We start from the raw sequence: 18239 nt of genomic DNA on the forward strand, positions 1-18239 counted from the left end.
ATGTTATTGGCAGTGGTGGTTATTGCTTTTGACAGTAAAATGGAATTTTTTTTGTTTGGTAGATTTCTGGGAGCACTATAACTTATTGCCTATAAATTGTGCTGTCGGCATTTTAGCTTAATATTATTTGCTGAAGATTTACTCTGTACACTTTGCTGTGCAAATTAAAAAACAAAAATGTTTTTAATCTGTAAGAAAAGTGAACATTTAAACTTTGATCTATGATTTATTATATGGTTTATTAAAGGCTATCAACAGAAAAGTTTACTGTTCTACAAACTACAGTGTGTCATAAAGACTTTTTAACTGGTTTTTGTGACTGAGTGATGGATAAATCTCTCTGGATAAGATGGTAGTATTTTGCCAGTAACATTCTATATGTAATACCTATTTCCATACCATCTTGATGCAGTCTCAGCTTTGCTGGGCAGGGCATGTAGCTTGCATGTCAGACGATCGATTACCAAAAAGATTGCTCTTTGGTGAGCTACAAAAGGGATAGCACTCACAAGGCAGCCAGAAGAAGTGCTTTAAGGACACACTGAAAGCCTTCAACATCGACCATGACACTTGGGAGCATTCTGCTCTAGACAGAGAAGGGTGGCGATCAGCTTTCCACAAGGGTGCCAACACATGCAGAAGACCACAGACAAGCCAGGAAGAACAGAGCTAACAACCCTGTAGCAGGCGCTACCATTCCCTGTCCACACTGTCAAAGACTCTTTCGGGTGCAGATTGGCCTCGCTAGCCATCTGCAGACTCACAAAACAAGCCCACCCACGCCCCAGGATGACTTGATGGTCTTCGTCGCATCGATGGACAAACTACACCTATTTCCAACATGATAGATGACCCGTAAGAGGGTCAGTTTGTCTGGGCTAATAATTCTAACCTTTCTAATGTTTTAGTGAAACTGTTTCTCTCGACAACCCTTGTCACATAATTTACCTAACAACATCATTGTCATCATCATCATTACAAACACCATTACTTTTCAGTTTTTTTTCTTTTTGTGTCATCCATGCTGTCATGGGTTGCATACAACACAACAATAATCACTCAATCAATCTTTATCTGTTGTTATTTCATCTATAAACCTCTTCAAGTTTGTTGTACTTAATCTGATTACCCAGGGTTACATCAGTTTGTCCATCATAAGAGCTGATTGCTTCCAGCCTTTGGCTTTTCTAAAGCTAAAATAAATGACACTGCTTATATTTTGCCCAGCTATTAGATTCTTCTTTTATGTTTAATGCATAGAGTGTTAAAAAGCTATTTTGAAAGAAATTTAGACATATTTTGATATTAATCTGACCTCATCAGCAAAACATAGCCATCACTGGCTGTACTTGGCAGAGTAGTGATAAAAGAAACACTAAGTAAATACATACAGAAGTGTTAAGACCAATCCTTCTGGGTGTAAAGTACCCATGGCAGTGCCACATAAAACGTCTGTGTGGTGCCATGTAAAAGTGTTTGTGTAAAAGTGTTTGTGTGGTGCCTGTGCAGCAACACAAAAAAGTGTCAATGTGGCAACACATAAAAGTGTCCATGTGGTGACATGACAAAATGTCCATATGGCGACATGTAAACACTATCAGCTATTATAATATATATATATATATATATATATATATACATACAGGGGTTGGACAAAATAATGGAAACACCTTAAAATTTCAAACAAATTAATTTTAATATAGGGTAGGACCGCCTTTGGCAGTAATTACAGCTTGAATTCTATGAGGTATGGACTCGTACAAAGTTTGAATTGTTTCCAAAGGAATTTTTGTCCATTCTTCACCTAAAACAGTCTCCAGTTCCTGTAGTGATGATGGTGGAGGATATCGACTCCTTACTTGTTTTTCTAAAATGCACCATAAATGTTCAATAATATTGAGATCTGGGGACTGTGGTGGCCAGGTAAGATGCTCAACTTCACTAGAATGTTCCTCGTGCCATTCAGTAACAACTTTAGCTGTGTGAATTGGTGCATTATCATCCTGAAAGAATGTGATTCCCTCCGGAAACAGTTCTGCAACCATAGGAGTCTTGACTATTAATTCTGCCAGAAAAGGAAACCGTTGGGTCGGCAGATTTCCAAGATATAGTCCCCCAGATCATCACAGATCCTCCTCCATGTTTAACAGTTGGAAGAAGACAGTCTGGGTCAAATGCTTCTTTTGACTGTCTTCACACGTATACTCAGCTGGTGGTAGGAAATAAGGTGAAGGATGACTCATCCGAGAAAATAACATTCTTCCACTGCTCTAGGTACCAATTCTGTAGGTTTTTACTCCACTGTAAATGCTTTGCAATGTTTGTTTTTGAATGTAGTGGTTCCTGATTGCAGCCCTCCCATGAAATACAGCTTTGTGCAGTTCTTGGCAAAAAGTTTTTGTGGAAACTGGGTTCTCAAGGTGGTCATTAAGTTCTGCAGTAATTTTGGGAGCTGTACTTCTGTGATCCTTTATAACAGTTTGCATAAGAGTCTGACGGTCCCTATCTGAAAATTTTGGTTTTATTTTGAAGTTTTGTTTCGACAAGGAGGTTTTTCCCTCTTTCTCAAAGGCTGTCATTACTTTCAGGACAGTACTTCTTGATACACCAAACTTTTTAGCTGTTTTCGTTATGCTAGCGCTATGGGTTCAGTCCCATTGCACAACACTTTCAACAGTGTCTTCTACCTTGTGCTTACTAATGAATAGTAATTGAATTTGGTAGATGGAAACTGGTAGAAGTCTGTTGTGTGTGTGTGTGTGTGTGTATATATATATATATATATATATTATATATATATATATATATATATATAGGCACAGGCGTGGCTGTGTGGTAATAAGAAGCTTCTTTCAAAAACCACATTGTTCCAGGTTCAATCCCACTGTCTGGCACCTTGGGTAAGTGTTATCTACTACAGCCTCAGGCTGACCAAAGCCTTGTGTGTGGATTTGGTAGACGGAAACTGAAAGAAGCTTATTGTATGTATATATATATATATATATGTGTGTGTGTGTGTGTATCTGTTCCACCCACAGCTTTACAATTGGTACTGATTTATTTGTGACCCTGTAACTTAGCAATTCAACAAAAGAGAGATAAAACATGTATTGTATCTAAAAAGAAACAATTTGTTTGACAAAGCCCTTCAATGTAGTGCCCCAGCATGGCCACAGTCCAGTGACAAATACGCTGATACTCTCTCTAGCAATATGCTAATGATTTTAAAATTCAATTGTTCTCTAAATTTGAATATTAAAAAAGAAAATTGTTGCAAGTGCTTCTAAGGGTCTTCTCTGTGTAACTGCTTTGTTTAGGGTAAACACTTGTGCGCTGAGTGTGCTGCTGTATTTCATCTCCAAATTCCAGAATTGATGTCTCATCAGGTGGTGAAACAATTTTGTAGATGTTTTGGCCCCTTTCGCTGTGACACCAGAACTGCTTCGGGTGATAAAACTCCCACAAAATAGCATTTGTTTGTTTTAATCCTACTTGTTGTCCAGACACCATTCTCACTCGGCAAGCCCAGTACAGGGCCTGCATACCTGCTGACCACTTCATAGTAAGTAGGTAGCCCAGGATTACATGGTTACCAGTGGCAGATTTCCGACAGTATGAGATAGAACTTGTTCTGACCTTTCAATAAACTAAATCTTCCTTATTTGGAATAGGTTTATTTTATTCAGAATCTGTTTATAAGTAATTTGTAAATGTATCCATTCTGTTCTCTATTTTATTGAGAAACTGGTTGATGTGGTTTATTAGTTAAAATGGTTGGTAGCATTGTTTTTTGCTGATGGGAGGACAAAATAGAGGTTTCTGATATCTATTTCCAGCACGACCTCATACCACACTGCAACACACACACACACACACACACACACACACACACACACACACACACACCATCACACCACATCACCGGCCACTATGCAACCACATTACTATTGTTAGTACAATGTAATTATGTTATACTATTTCAACTTTTGTCATTAACATTTTCGGTCACAGACAGAATGGTGTGGAATTATTTATAAATGTGATTTATTTATGCAATGACTATTTAGACCATTCTCTTCCTCTAATCAGCTGTTCTACTTCAATTAACATTTACCTAATTATAAAACTATACAATTGTCAAGCATGTTGATTGTGATGGGAAGAGTATTCTGTGGAAGAAGAAGAAAAAAAAGGAAAAACAAACAATTCCAACTTTACTATTTTCTTTTTATTATTAAAAATAAATTCCATTCACCTAATATAAAGCAAATTCTATTTTTAAAAAGCCTAGCTTTTATGATTCTCTGTGAAATATTTGTGATAGGATTTTTAAAAAATCTATGAGTAGACATTTTGTAGAAACCACACATAATTTAAGGATGAGCTTATATATATATATATATATATATATATACATATATATATATATATATATATATATATATATATATACACACTTTTACTAGATTTGTTCTTTTTATATTGGCAGTTATATTGTTATGTATAGTTGTACAGTGATATCAATTTGAAATGTTGAAGGTTTCTGAAGAAAATTGGAAATTCTGAAACCTTTCACCAAATTTCTATTATCGTAGAAATAAAATCTCTTTCAGCATAGCCAGATAAGAAAGGGGAGCACTGACGAATGTTTGTAGGATTTGTTGAGACAAGAGAGAGAAAGAAAAAAGAGAATTGTATTTCATACCAACACATTTTGTTTTTATCAAATATTGATTTTATAGCATGTATTTTTAGCATGTGCAATTTTGTCATATGCATCTGCCTATATATGTGTGATACACTGTTTGTAAAATGTCCTTGAATGATTAAAATGAAAATTAATTCATGTATATACTGCAGTCTTGTTCCTTGTTATCTGAAGAGAGAGAGAGAGAGGACAGAGTCTAGAATGGAGATGCTGATCTCTAAAAGTACTTCTGACTAGGAGAAATTAAAACCATAACACAACACCATTATACTAAATGAGCACAAAATGTGTTACTATAAAATACTTTGTTATAACAAGGAAAGAAGAATTGGTAACTTTCTGGTTAAATAACTGGCACTCTGTTGATTATGATGATGATGGTTCCAGTTGATCTGATCAGTGGAACAGCCTGCTCATGAAATTAATGTGCAAGTGGCTGAATACTCCACAGACACAGGTACCCTTTAATGTAGTTCTCGGAGACTTAGTATAACATAGTGTGACAAGGTTGGCCCTTTGAAGTACCGGTACAACTCATTTTTGCCAGCTCAGTTGACTGAAGCAACATGAAATAAAGTGTCTTGCCCAAGGACACAATGCATAGCCAAGTATTAAATTCATGGTCTTATGATTATGAGCCGAATAACCTAATCACCAAGCCAGGCACCTTTCTGGTTACTGTAGAGGGAAATATCAAGAAATAATGACTAATAGAAGCTTCCAGATAACCAAGTGGAAAACTTTCTTTACCATTCTTACTCATAAATCTTAATTGTTTATCACTTTTCCAAGTGACCTTTCATATCTACTTATTCTTAGACCAACTAAAACTGTTATAAGTTGATGACTTTCAGTTCTTTATGACCTGGTGTTATCTTGCTTTTGAACCAGTCTTGTTTATTGGCAGCACCTGCTGCAGCATGTGTTGCAGTAAAGGAATATGATAATGGTTTTATATATATATATATATATATATCAGAAAAGATAATTAGAATAAATGAATGTGTTTACTTAACAACAACATCAATCTCTGTAATGAGGAAAAAGATGAGAGAGTGTGTGTGTGTGTGTGTGAGATGGTGTGAAGACTTGTATGATGCATTTTATTATTATCTAACCCTCTTACGTATCAAAGTGCAATTCATGATACGTAGATATGATAAGAAAATTCTGTGTTCATTTCATGATGAATCAAGTTTGTGACCTGGTTTTAATTTCTCACTTTTCTGATCCTCATTTGCTTTTGTCATCATTGTCCTTGTCAGTTTCATTTTTACATCTGTTCTTTTTCATGCTTGCATTTGTTGAGTGAGTATTCTGCTCCACCATAATAACTCTCCTCTTGTTATAATCCTTTGTCATCTCTTTTGTGAGGTTCTGCCTTCACCATCACTTCCTTCCATGTCTTCCTTTGCCTTCCTCTTCTACAGATTCTTGGATTGCTTGGCACTGTTTTATACAACTGTCATCTTCTATATACATCACATGTCTGTACCAGTGCAGTCTCTCTCTTGCACATGTCTTCTGATTCCTCTTTTACTCAGTTTTTCTCCAAACTAATTTGCGCTTGCTTCTTCATCCACACCAACATTAAAGATCCAGCAAAGCATCCTTGCCATATTTCTTTTGAGTCTTCACGTTTCACTACGTAACACTTTGTAAACAAGCATCATACAATCTGCCCTTAACCAAAGATAGAAACCATGGTAACTTTTCTGACACTTCTCTGTGGACGCATTGCTCACTGCTGTTCAGAAAGGATCAATGGGCCATGCTTTGGCAGTCAGTATTCATACTGAAAACCAAGATCAAGTGAGCTTTTGCCCTTTTACTCGACATGTGATTTCCACATCCACGTTGGGCTTGCCTTGGGACACCTGAGTTATCATTTGTTGACAGACATACTGCCTCACTCGAACTCTGCGATCAATGCTGTTCTTGACTCATTCCACCTCATTCTTTCTCTACCATGCATTTGAAAGAATTTTACCATAAGTACTCTGATTGCTAACTATTTATGTGTATCTACTACAAAAGATATCTTTGCTTTCAGTTAGCCCGTTATTTCACTACATATTTTGTGCATTCATAATTTACATTAATCTTGTAAACCATATGGAATTTCCTACATCCATCTTTTCTGCCTACGAAGCACAGCCAGTTCCCAGATAGCAGTAGAGTCTGGTCTTCTTTCTTATTAACCCTTTTGTTAGCATTTTTCTATCGACATACTCTGTCTTTACTTTAATTTTAAAGATAATGAAGAATTTAATAAAATAACTTAGTCATTATCAATTGGTGTTTGGATCATAAATTAACACTAAGTTCTGATGGAAGATTTTAATTCAGGACTCTTGAAAACAAGATATTTTGTACCACAGAGCCAGGCAGGTTGGTATCAAAAGGGTTAATTAAAACTTTTATTCTTTGCTAGATTTATTTTAGGCTTCTTGTTTTCAGGTTTTACTTCCACATTTGGAATTTCTTCTCTAAATCTGAGAATTGGATTTTTGGCATATATAAGTTCCCATATACAGGTGGTCTTGCATTAATTTTTTTTTTTTTTTCGTGACCTGGTACAAACAAGTAACTGCACACTAAATTCATCATTGTCAACTTTCATGTTACTAACGCATTTCCCCACATGACTTCTATGGCCTCACAAGCTGTTCATCTATGCTTACTTTTATTTGAGACCACTGGACTACTGAATACAGTACTCTGTCAAAAGTCTTCTCTAGTTCAATGAATGCCAGGCATAATGGGTTGTTCGTAGCTAAGAACTTCTGTAGTTTTCTCACTAAAAGGACATCAATAGTTCTTCATCATAGCACAAATTGCATCTTATCTAAGATAATTTTTGTAAAATACATTATTATTATTGCCCCTGTTGGGTCAAGTGAAATTGGAATTGAAATTGAACCAATCCTATGCCTGGCACCCAGCAGTTGCCAGTGCCACTGGACTGACTCCTGTGCAGGTGGCAAGTAAAGAAACACTGTTTCGACCCTGTGCTTGAGGAGACCTATTGAGTCATGTACATCAACATCAAAATCAATGGAAATTGTAGTTGTGATCCCTGTGATCCCTGTGCCGGTGGCACGTAAAAAGCACCTTCCGAACGTGGCCGATGCCAGCGCCACCTTGACTGGCTTCCGTGCCAGTGGCATGTAAAAAGCACCCACTACACTCACGGAGTGGTTGACATTAGGAAGGGCATCCAGCTGTAGAAACACTGCCAGACCAGACTGGAGCCTGGTGCAGCCTTCTGGCTTCCCAGATCCCGGTCGAACCGTCCAACCCATGCTAGCTTGGAAAACGAGAAAGAAGAAATCCTACTCTGCATGGAATTACAAGGTCAGTTCCACCGTGCAACTAACCACTTAAAAGACCCGGAAGCATTATGGAGGTGGCTCAGCAAGGGTGACCGAAAAAAGAAGGTTGATAAGCCAACTATTTACCACACAGCCACTCCTGCGCCTATATTTAAGATTTTCTTTACATGTCTTATGTAAGCTCTATAAAGAGAAGGTTGACTATATGTGTGTGTGTGTGTGTGTGTAAATGTGGTTTGAATATTTGGAAAAAACTGCTTGGAAGGATTAAGAAAAGTTTCAGTCGCTGGAATGTTGACCAACAAGAGGAAAAAGTGTCTTTCCTTTATACCAAGTTTCTGAGACCAAGTGAGAAGTAAATACAATGTCTTCTATCTGGAGCTGTTGATGCTTCCTCAGTAAGTTTCTTGGGAGTTGTGTTCTGTTCATTGGAGAGTGTGGATAGAAAGAGCGAGCAAAATATGCAATAATTTCTTTGAATATTATTATACGTTGATTCCAGTTCCTGCACTTTGATTTTGGACTCTAATAACTTGCCCAAGGAAACTGTTTCCATTGGTTTTCTGCAACAGGCTGTGAGAATATGGAAAGGTCAACTGTAGGTTTAAAAACAGAAGTTGTTTGTTTTTCCTCATTAAGCTAATTGCAGAAGACCAAGCATCATTGGAATCTAGTTCCTAATCATCTGACTTGATTGCTTTGCAACAGAGGATGGTATTATTTGACATCTATGTATCAAATGTTGGTTTTCACAAGAATCTTAAGTGAAAATCTCCAACCTGAAGCATAATTAGAATGTATCTAATGATAATTGAGATATCAAATGAAAGTATTAAGCAACAACATCTTAAAGAAGGTTCAATACCATAATTTCCAAATTATGACCATTCTAATAAAAACACTCTTCATTATGAAAGAACTAAAAATAAATAAAAGACACCCACCCCTCCTTTAATGTAGGAGCTGGATGGGGCAAAATCATTAGCATGCCAGACAGAATGCTTAGTGGCATTTCTTCTGGTTTTACGATCTGAGTTCAAATTAAGGCGGAGAGCTGGTAGAAACGTTAGCACGCCGGGCGAAATGTGTAGCTGTATTTTGTCTGCCGTTACGTTCTGAGTTCAAATTCTGCCGAGGTTGACTTTGCCTTTCATCCTTTCAGGGGGTCAATAAATTAAGTACCAGTTATGCACTGGGGGTCAAAGTAATCGACTTAATACCTATGTCTGTCCCCTCTATGTTTATCCCCTTGTGGGTAATAAAGAAATAGGTCTGAGCTCAAATGCCACTGAAGTTGATTTTTGCCTATCTTCTTTCGGGATCAATGAAATAAGTACTAGTCAATCACTGGGTTCAATGTAATTGATATTAGCCTTGTCCCCACCAAAATTTCAAGGCTTGTGCTTAGAGAAGAAAGGATTCTTATTATTATTAGACAATAAGAAGAGCACAATGCAATTGTAATATATTTATTTAAAGGTTTGAATGATATTTCAACAGTTCGTCTGTCTTTTTCAAGTCAACTTGCAAAAGACAGATGAGCTGTCAAAATATCATTCAAACTTATCTATTTACCTTTGTGAAGAGTTATGTCAATCTTTATAGAATATTATTATTATTATTATTATTATTATTATTACTATGGTGCGCTGGCAGAATCAGCTTGCCGGAGAAAATGCTTAGCAGTATTTTTACTGGTTGTATGTTCTGAGTTCAAATTCAACTTTGCTTTTTATCTTTGGGGTCAATAAAATAAGTACCAGTTGATCACTGGTGTCAATGTGATCAACTTAATCCCCTATCCTGAAATTGCTAGCCTTGTTCCAAAATTTGAAACCATTATTATAATTATTTAACATGTCACACAGGATCCAATATCGTGATGTTGACTGAAGATATTGTGTCTTCTGGGGTTTTGTAATGCCTCTCAAGTCACAACAAGGACCTCTAAGTTCATATTTTCTAAATAGTTTGTGGTGCATTTGGATATCCCTTGCATTTCACCAGTATGCTTCAGTGAAACTTGCTGGTCTAGAATGGGTTTAATCATTTGAGAGAAAAACACTTGGGGCTTTGTATACAGTGCAGCATTAGTGAGGGGAACATAAATTTTGTTATCTCTGGCCAACTATACACCTACAATCAATATATTTATATAAAACATCAATTTTTGCTTGATTTTTATTCTTTCAATCTAATTATTTTTTCATGCCATCTTTAGGACTTTTTTCTGAAATCTAGTGTAGGAAAAAAATTATTTTCTATCATTAGGCTAATTGTAAAAATTATTGTAAAAGTAAACATTTTCTAAGCTTTTCAAATGTTTGCTATCAACAGTCATGTCAACTTAATGAAAAGAGCAATTCATTATATTCTAGACACCTTATATTCCTAATCGTTCTGTAATAAAATGTTATTGCTTCTTATTTCAGCTGAATTGGCTGAAAAAAAAAGAAGTGAAGTATCTTGTTAGTATTCAGTGTGTAGTCTTTTAAATCAGTTTTCTAAAATTGATTTCAAATTTTGACAGAAGGCCAGAAATTTTGGGGGACGGGATAAATTGATTACATTGACCTCCGTACTCAACTGGTACTTATTATATTGACTGCAGCAGAATTTGAAATTAGAACATAAAAACATGAAATTCCACTAAGCATTTTATTCAGTGTGCTAACGATTCTGCCAGCTCACTGCTTTACCATTAATTTTCTAATATTTGTGAATTTTTCCAATTCTAAAGGTATCATAAATATTGAGTGAGAGAAGTATTGTTATTTTAGCTGAAGAGTTGTATATTCATATACCAGAATTGTTATACCCTGGATAAGGGACTAAATGTTTTCTGCAATATTTGCCAGTGAAAATCACTCAGAAAGTAGTTTAGTGTTAACATCAACTTCTGTTGTATGATAATAGAAATTATTCAGTTGAACTTCATTTCATTTTGGTAGCAACGTCTACTATTTATTTTAACCTCTTATACGCACACAATCTCACATTCTATTGAATTCATTTTTTCCATTTATTACATTTAGTAGCACTAAGTTGTTATTACTGTAAAACTGATCAGTCAATACCACTTTCAGAATATCTTCATATTCTGCTATAAAAAATTTTTTGTCTCTGAGCTTCTGGTAAAATCAAAGAATACCAAGGTGATATCAATGGAAGAATTTTTATTTCTGATTTACCATTTATTTCTAGGCTAGTTCTAGGGACATATCCAAGAATAAGATACCTGACTAATCAGATATCAAACATAATATTGATGGGCTTCAGCTATCACAACCAAGAATGATTTGATATTGTGTACTATGCTTTTGTTCTTGTTGTAGGTACCTGTGTACTATGCTTATGTTGTAGGTACCTGTGTACCATGCTTTTGTAGTTGTAATTATCCAAATCCATAGAATAGTTAATAGATACTGTCTTTCCACCCTTGATTCAGTGGAATACCCATCATCATCATCATCATTTAATGTCCATTTTCTGTGCTAGCATGGGTTGGATGGTTTGACCGGGGTCTGTGAAGCCAGGAGGCTGCACCAGGCTTCAGTCTGATCTGGCAGTGTTTCTACAGCTGGATGCCCTTCCTAACACCAACCACTCCTTGAGTGTAGTGGGTGCTTTTTACGTGCCAGGGGAGGCTGGCAGCAGCCACGACCTGTAATAATTTAAGGGAAAGAAGGCTGTGTCAGTACTGGGCCCGGGTACTTGATTTATTAGATGCTCCCTCCTTCCAACAAAAGAATGAAAGGTATAGTTGACCATTGCAGGATCTGAACTGAGTCCTTTCGTCTCTAAAGCTAAGGTTAACAAGTTTAAGAGTCTGCAAAAATATATTTTTGCATTAACAACTCATTGCAAGCATTTTGAGTATTTCATGATTTCATTCGTTTTCATTTTGGTCATTAGTAAAACTAATGGAATCAATAGTTTTTCATTACTGCCAAGCATAAAAACAGATCTCCTTCTAAACTCCTGCATTAAGAAAAGACGCTACTGAATATTTTTTAGTTTCTTTTCTCATCACTTTCCTCATTGCACACCACACACACACACACACACACACACACACACACACACACACACACACACACACACACACACACACACAGAGGATCTCATTTTATAAGTTCATTCTAAGTGCTATCTGGTTTCTTTTTCAATGTACTTTTGGGCTGTAAATTTTGTTTTTACAAAATACTTGTTAAACCTGTTGAATAGACATAATTTTTATTCTGTTGCTTGATTTTTATTATAATATTTTTTCTATTTATATATTTGTTTCGCTGGAAATATAATCAGCTGAACAATTATTATTGCTCTGATTCCAGGTGTATAATATTAAGGTCATCTTATGAATAACATAATCTTTTCTACATGATCAGGTTATGTCATAGTACAACTTTATATCTGATACATATAAAATGCTTGTTGAAATTTTTTTTTTTCGTGGCCAGTTATGATATTTGCGAAGAAGCATTTTAAAACAGCAAAGAAGTAAAAAAAAAAAAAAATAACCATACAGGCACAGATGTGGCTGTGTGGTAAGAAGTTTGCTTCCCAACCACCTGGTTCCTGGTTCAGTCCCACTTTTGACCAGTTTTCTAATATTGATTTGAAATTTTGGCTGAATATTGGGTGCCCAAGGGCACATAGTTGCAGTCCAGTGACTGAAACAAGTGAATCAGTGGCTCCCAGGAAGAGTGTATGTCACCCCTGGGGGTCCATATTAGATTTAGGTGGGTGGTGGGGTCCATGCAAGCAAAATAGTAAATTGGGAATCCACAGTATTTTAAGGATTCATGAAAAAATTTTGCTTTAGATGTCTTTATTGCCAGAAGCAGCTACGTTTCTATCTCCAACATTTGAACATATCTCAGCCATATCATGTTGAATGCACTGGTTCTTGTCCAATCACTGAAGTTAAGCAGTGTTGAGCTTAACTAAAACCTAGACGGGTGACCACTTGGGAAACCTAGGTGCTGTAAGCATCTCAATTTTTCCATGGCAGTACTCTAGCATGACTGCAGCTGCGTGGCTGAAATGAATAAAAGAATAACAATGTTTCCAGGTTCTCCAGTGAGTGCCATTGCAAACCCACACAAGTGAACATGTTATAGAAAAATTTGAATTTTGAAAGCTGTATTTATAAAACTAGTTTTTAAACATAAAATGGCCCTGAGGGCCTACCAGAATAAAATAGTAATCAAAGGGGTCCATAGGTAAAAATACAGTTGAGAACCACTGGGTAAAGACCCCCTTTGGTCATGAATGACCATGGGATTGCACCTAGAAAGTTACCCTCTGAGGCACAAAGTCCAGTCAAGGTTGTTTATGGAAGAGCAGCAGTCCCCCATGCATACCAGACTCCCCTCTCCATATCAACTAATGTTATCCAAGGAAAAGGCAAAGGCCAATACAGCTTGGCACCAGTGATGCCGCAACTTGTTTCTACAGCTGAGTGAACTGGAGCAATGGGAATAAAGTGTCTTGCTCAAGGACACAATACACAGCCAGGTCAGAGAATTGAACTTGATAACTCCTGATTGTGAACCTGGCGCTCTAACCACTGAGTCATGCGCCTTCACTCCTGAAGTAAATTATAAGAGTTAACCAAAAATGCATTCATTCCAACTGCAACTAGATATTGTTAATTTTATTAACAAAGAAAGCCCTATGTTATCACTTGGTTTGCTAGAAATAGCTGTTAAATCTCTCTCAAATTATACTTAACATATTAGAAATGGTTGGGATGTGGTGGTGGTGGTGGGGGGGTCATTGAATGTTGTTGTAGATATACTATATTTGACTAAAAGATAGGGGACAGTCATAGAATGTCTTTGAGGTAAGAGATAAGAGTTTTGTAATAACCATATATGGTGTAAATGGGTGAGGGTGGGGGAAACTTGCTGGGAATTGTTACCTTTATTTTAACCCTTTAGCAGTTAAAGCGGCCATATCCAGCTTTTGGATATATTCTCTTATATGTTCAAACTGGCCAGATCCAGCCTCTCACACCTACCCTACAATGACATTGTAAAAATGATTAATCACATCACTGAAATCTTGAAACTATAAAATAATGCATGATAGATTTCAAAATAGTCTAATTAACTAAGCATTACATTTGACTGAGTAATCTGAATGCTACAGGATTGAAGTTTATCTCAGAATGAACAGCTGGGCCTCAGAAATAAGTAAAAGGAAGTTATTAAATCCGAGAGTTCAATAATTTGTCACAGATTGGGTCTCTGCTAAAGGTATCTGTGCCAACTGGTGGTTTTAAACCTGGTAATGGATTAATTCGTCCACTATAAACTGATGATGTATATAAATTGTACTTATTGGGAACTAAAAAAGACTTGAAAACAAGCTTGTCAGTACATATATGACAAGGTTTCATGCAGTTCTCGGTCATTTTTGGCAACAACATCCTACAAAGCAGTGAGTGACTGAATGACAGTCTTCCTACAATCATCATGGTAATCGGAGAAAAACCAACACATTATCTGCAAGACGTTGCTGGAGAAACAAGGATGTGAAATGTCCAAGGATCTCCTTCTCTGAAAACCTATGCATGGACATAAAGATATTGGCAGACCAAGAAGAGCATATATTGATCAACCTGTGGAGACGCTGGATATGATGACTGCAATGGAAGCTCAGGACATCTTGTCTGAGCAAGTTACCCAACTGGATAGATAGAATAAATGGCTAGGAAGTAAAATTTGGTTGGGTACATCAACCGTTGTAGTCTTAATTTCTCTGATCACAGAAGCATTTAAAACTGTTTTGATGTAGAAAAGTTTGGTTGGTTACAAATATACAAAGCATATGGTTTGTCTGTTATTCAAATTTACTCCAAATACAATTTTCATTTTATTTTTTTCTCACTTCTATCACAGGTAATATTTGACTTATAGATTTTTTTTTCCTTACCAAGAAATCTGTTAATGTTTAGCAGTTGTATAGCCAATGAAAGTCAGACAACTAATTAGCTAATCTAATCAGTTGGTGATTTGTTAGTAAATTATCCACAGCTATTGTAGTTGCTGTTTTGTTCAATGTATAAAAGTCTGACCTTTTACTTAACAATTAGTTATCTTTAAGATGAGATGATTATTAATTTCTTTTTTCCTTATTTTATTTTATCAAATGATAAACAAGCTTGAATTGCTGAAATGTCAGATATAGTTCTGATAATTATTGCCATTTGTTTAAATAAACTCTTCAAAATATGTAAATAATATTGTCAAAAGTGAAGCAGTGAAATATGATCTTTGGATGTCAAGTCTCATGGAGGCGATAAGTGACACAGACTGTTGGTGATTTTGCTGTGCTTGAGAAGACATATCAAACTTAGTGGAATAATAGTTGGGGGTCACTGCCAGTGACACATTAAGGACACTTGTGCCAGTGACATGTTAAGGGCACCTATGCTAGTAACATGTTAAAGGGACCCATGCCAGTGACATGTTAAAAGCACCAACTACACTCTTTGGAGTGGTTGGCATAGGAAGGATATCCAGCCATAGAAACTAAGCCAAACCAGACTGGAACCTGGTGCAGCTCTCTGGCTTACCAGTTTCAGCCAAACCATCTAACCCATGCAAGCATGGAGAATGGACACTAAATGATGATGATGAGAGCTGTTTAGGAATGTAGAAGAAAGTATGATTATTGGATATATTGTTGGTAGATGCTTGAGTCCGTGAAAGACAATTCCACAATTTCTTGCTGAATAAACTGCACAAGTTTGGTTTGCTTGTAGTGATAAAGCGTTTCTGCTGTACATGAGCTCACTGTCTCCATCAAATTGACATTGCCTGTATAGGTGCCATTCTGTGCCACATGCCAGATGTTGAAACAATCACAAAACAGCATGAGATGATGTTTTGCTTAAGAACACAATGCAGCATCCAGGTCCAGGAAATGAAACCATAATCATGAAATCAAGGTTTCAAGGGTAACACCCTAACCACTAGGCTATGGGCCTTCACAAATATATCTATTGGTTTTAACAAGCCTTAATTTGGAATTGAAACATAAAACACATTTTTTGAGATAATCTGTTTTTTTTTTTGCATTAAGTGTCTCTCATTAATTTCCTGTACTGTAATGGTAAGTTCAGTGAATCATAAGAAACGTTTGCAGATCTATTTGTGTGTCTAGCTCGACCAAATTCTGTTCTCACTGTCTCTATTGTTATAAAACCCACCCGTATTTAGAATTGGTTTTGTATACTATGTCTCTTTAACTAAATTACTAATGATCTTTTTTTAGACTTTCTGGGAACTTCATTTTGACCATTTAGGAAAGAACCTTTAGAAAGAAAGCAGTCCTAACCTGCAAAACTCAAATTAAACATTAACTTCCTTAATTAATATCTCACTTTGTCTCTCTAATTGCCATATGAGGCGTGTCTATAACATCAGTGGGACCATTATTCCAGTTTGAAGAGTTTAGTCAAACATATTTATCTCGGTACTTAAAGGTCTGGTATTTTATCACTCTCTTAAGCTAAACTGCTATGTTATGGGGAACATAAACAAACCAACACAGGTTAAGTGGTGTTGGTGGTGGTGGGGGGAACAAACACAAAGGCACACACACTCATACATGTATGATGGGCTTCCACACAGTTTTCATCTACCAAATTCACTCAAGTCATTGGTCAGCTGGTTTATAGTAGAAAACCCTTAACCAAAGTGTTACACAGTGGGACTGAACCTGAAGCCATGTTATAGCAAAGTTAGCTTCTTAACCATACAGACATGACTGTAACTAAATTTGTATGATAATTAGCATGAGAAATAATTAAAAACTGTATTCCACATATGACATATTTTACAAAATTTCCTAAGAATCCAGTGCTATTTTAAATATTCCCAACTTTTTCCTTCCATTTTTAAAATTTGTAAGGTTTCAATATCTTTTTGCCAATTACTAAATATCAAATAAGTGTTTTGAATATTATCATTTATGAATTAGTACTTAGGTTTTATGGTAATTTAAGTATCCAGAACTGCTTCAAACCACAGTTAAACTAACTCTCTCCATGGAATGTGATTTATTAGCTTATTTTCTGATTATTTATATTTTCTGTTTTATACTTGGAGCACTGGGGTCAATTGTAATTGACTTAATTATTCCTGGGTAAGAGTCTATTGCCAAACCGTGTCGAGCCAGTGTAGCAGAGCAGAGTAGGCTCATCAAACCAGTATGGTCTGAAGTTCAGTCTTATAGTTTCTGCATAACACAGTGGTTGCTGGAGAGAACCTGCTTAGGCCTTCGTCCTGTGGTCGAATGAACATAGGCAATCCATTCTAATACTTGGATTAGTAGCCTTTTTTTGGCCCTATTCTGTTATTTGATCAAGATAGTATTGAACACTTTAACATGCAGATTACTCTGTCAAATGTAGTAGGTAGGAGCACTCCGTCGGTTACAACGACGAGGGTCCCAGCTGATACAATCAACGGAACAGCCTGCTCGAGAAATTAACGTGCAAGTGGCTGAGTACTCCACAGTCACGTATACCCTTAATGTAGTTCACAAGGAGATTCAGCGTGACACAAAGTGTGACAAGGCTGGCCCTTTGAAATACAGGTACTACTCATTTTTGCCAGTTGAGTGGATTGGAGCAATGTGAAATAAAGTGTCTTGCTCAAGGACACAACGGTTCACCAGGAATTGAACTCACAACCTTATGATCTGAGCCGAATGCCCTAACCACTAAGCCACGCGCCCTCATGACTCTGTCAAATGTAATGCTTATTTATTCACATTGTTTTGAATCAATCATGCATTACCTTGTAGCTTTGAGATTTTGATGATGTGACTGTTTATTTTTAGAATAACATTGTAGAGTAGGTGTGAGAGGCTGATCTGGCCAGTTTGAACGTATATATTTGATTTGGATATGGCTGGTTTAAATGCTAAAGAGTTGATATAATGTGACTAAATTTTGACAGTAAAACTTCACAGTAAGTCTTGTTAAAACAACCATTGTTAGTCAATGTGTCTATTTTTTTGGCTTTGTTCAAACATTTAACACCTGGTAAAGAAGTAAAAACAAATTTAAGAGAAATATTTATACTCTCACTAAAGTTGGTTTTAATAATAATGCTCTCTCATTGATTTTTGTTCGATTTCTTTTGTTGGGCAACAGTGAGATCTTTCAATAGCTG

General features: G+C 36.3%; 1 protein-coding gene and 1 long non-coding RNA gene across 4 annotated transcripts in view; both read left to right on the plus strand.

Moving 5' to 3' along the window:
* The window catches only part of LOC115220397 (oxysterol-binding protein-related protein 11), a 158821-nt gene that overhangs the window by 10357 nt on the left and 130225 nt on the right, over positions 1-18239 (plus strand). The window lies entirely within an intron of this gene.
* LOC118766513 overlaps positions 8245-18239 on the plus strand; it is a 13837-nt gene continuing 3842 nt past the window's right edge. The window contains exons 1-2 of the long non-coding RNA XR_005002448.1: positions 8245-8260; positions 12581-12627. This is a non-coding gene — a long non-coding RNA (uncharacterized LOC118766513). The remainder of the gene's footprint in view (positions 8261-12580; positions 12628-18239) is intronic.

Source organism: Octopus sinensis, linkage group LG16 (assembly GCF_006345805.1).
Source record: "Octopus sinensis linkage group LG16, ASM634580v1, whole genome shotgun sequence".
Classification (NCBI taxonomy): Eukaryota; Metazoa; Mollusca; class Cephalopoda; order Octopoda; family Octopodidae; genus Octopus; species Octopus sinensis.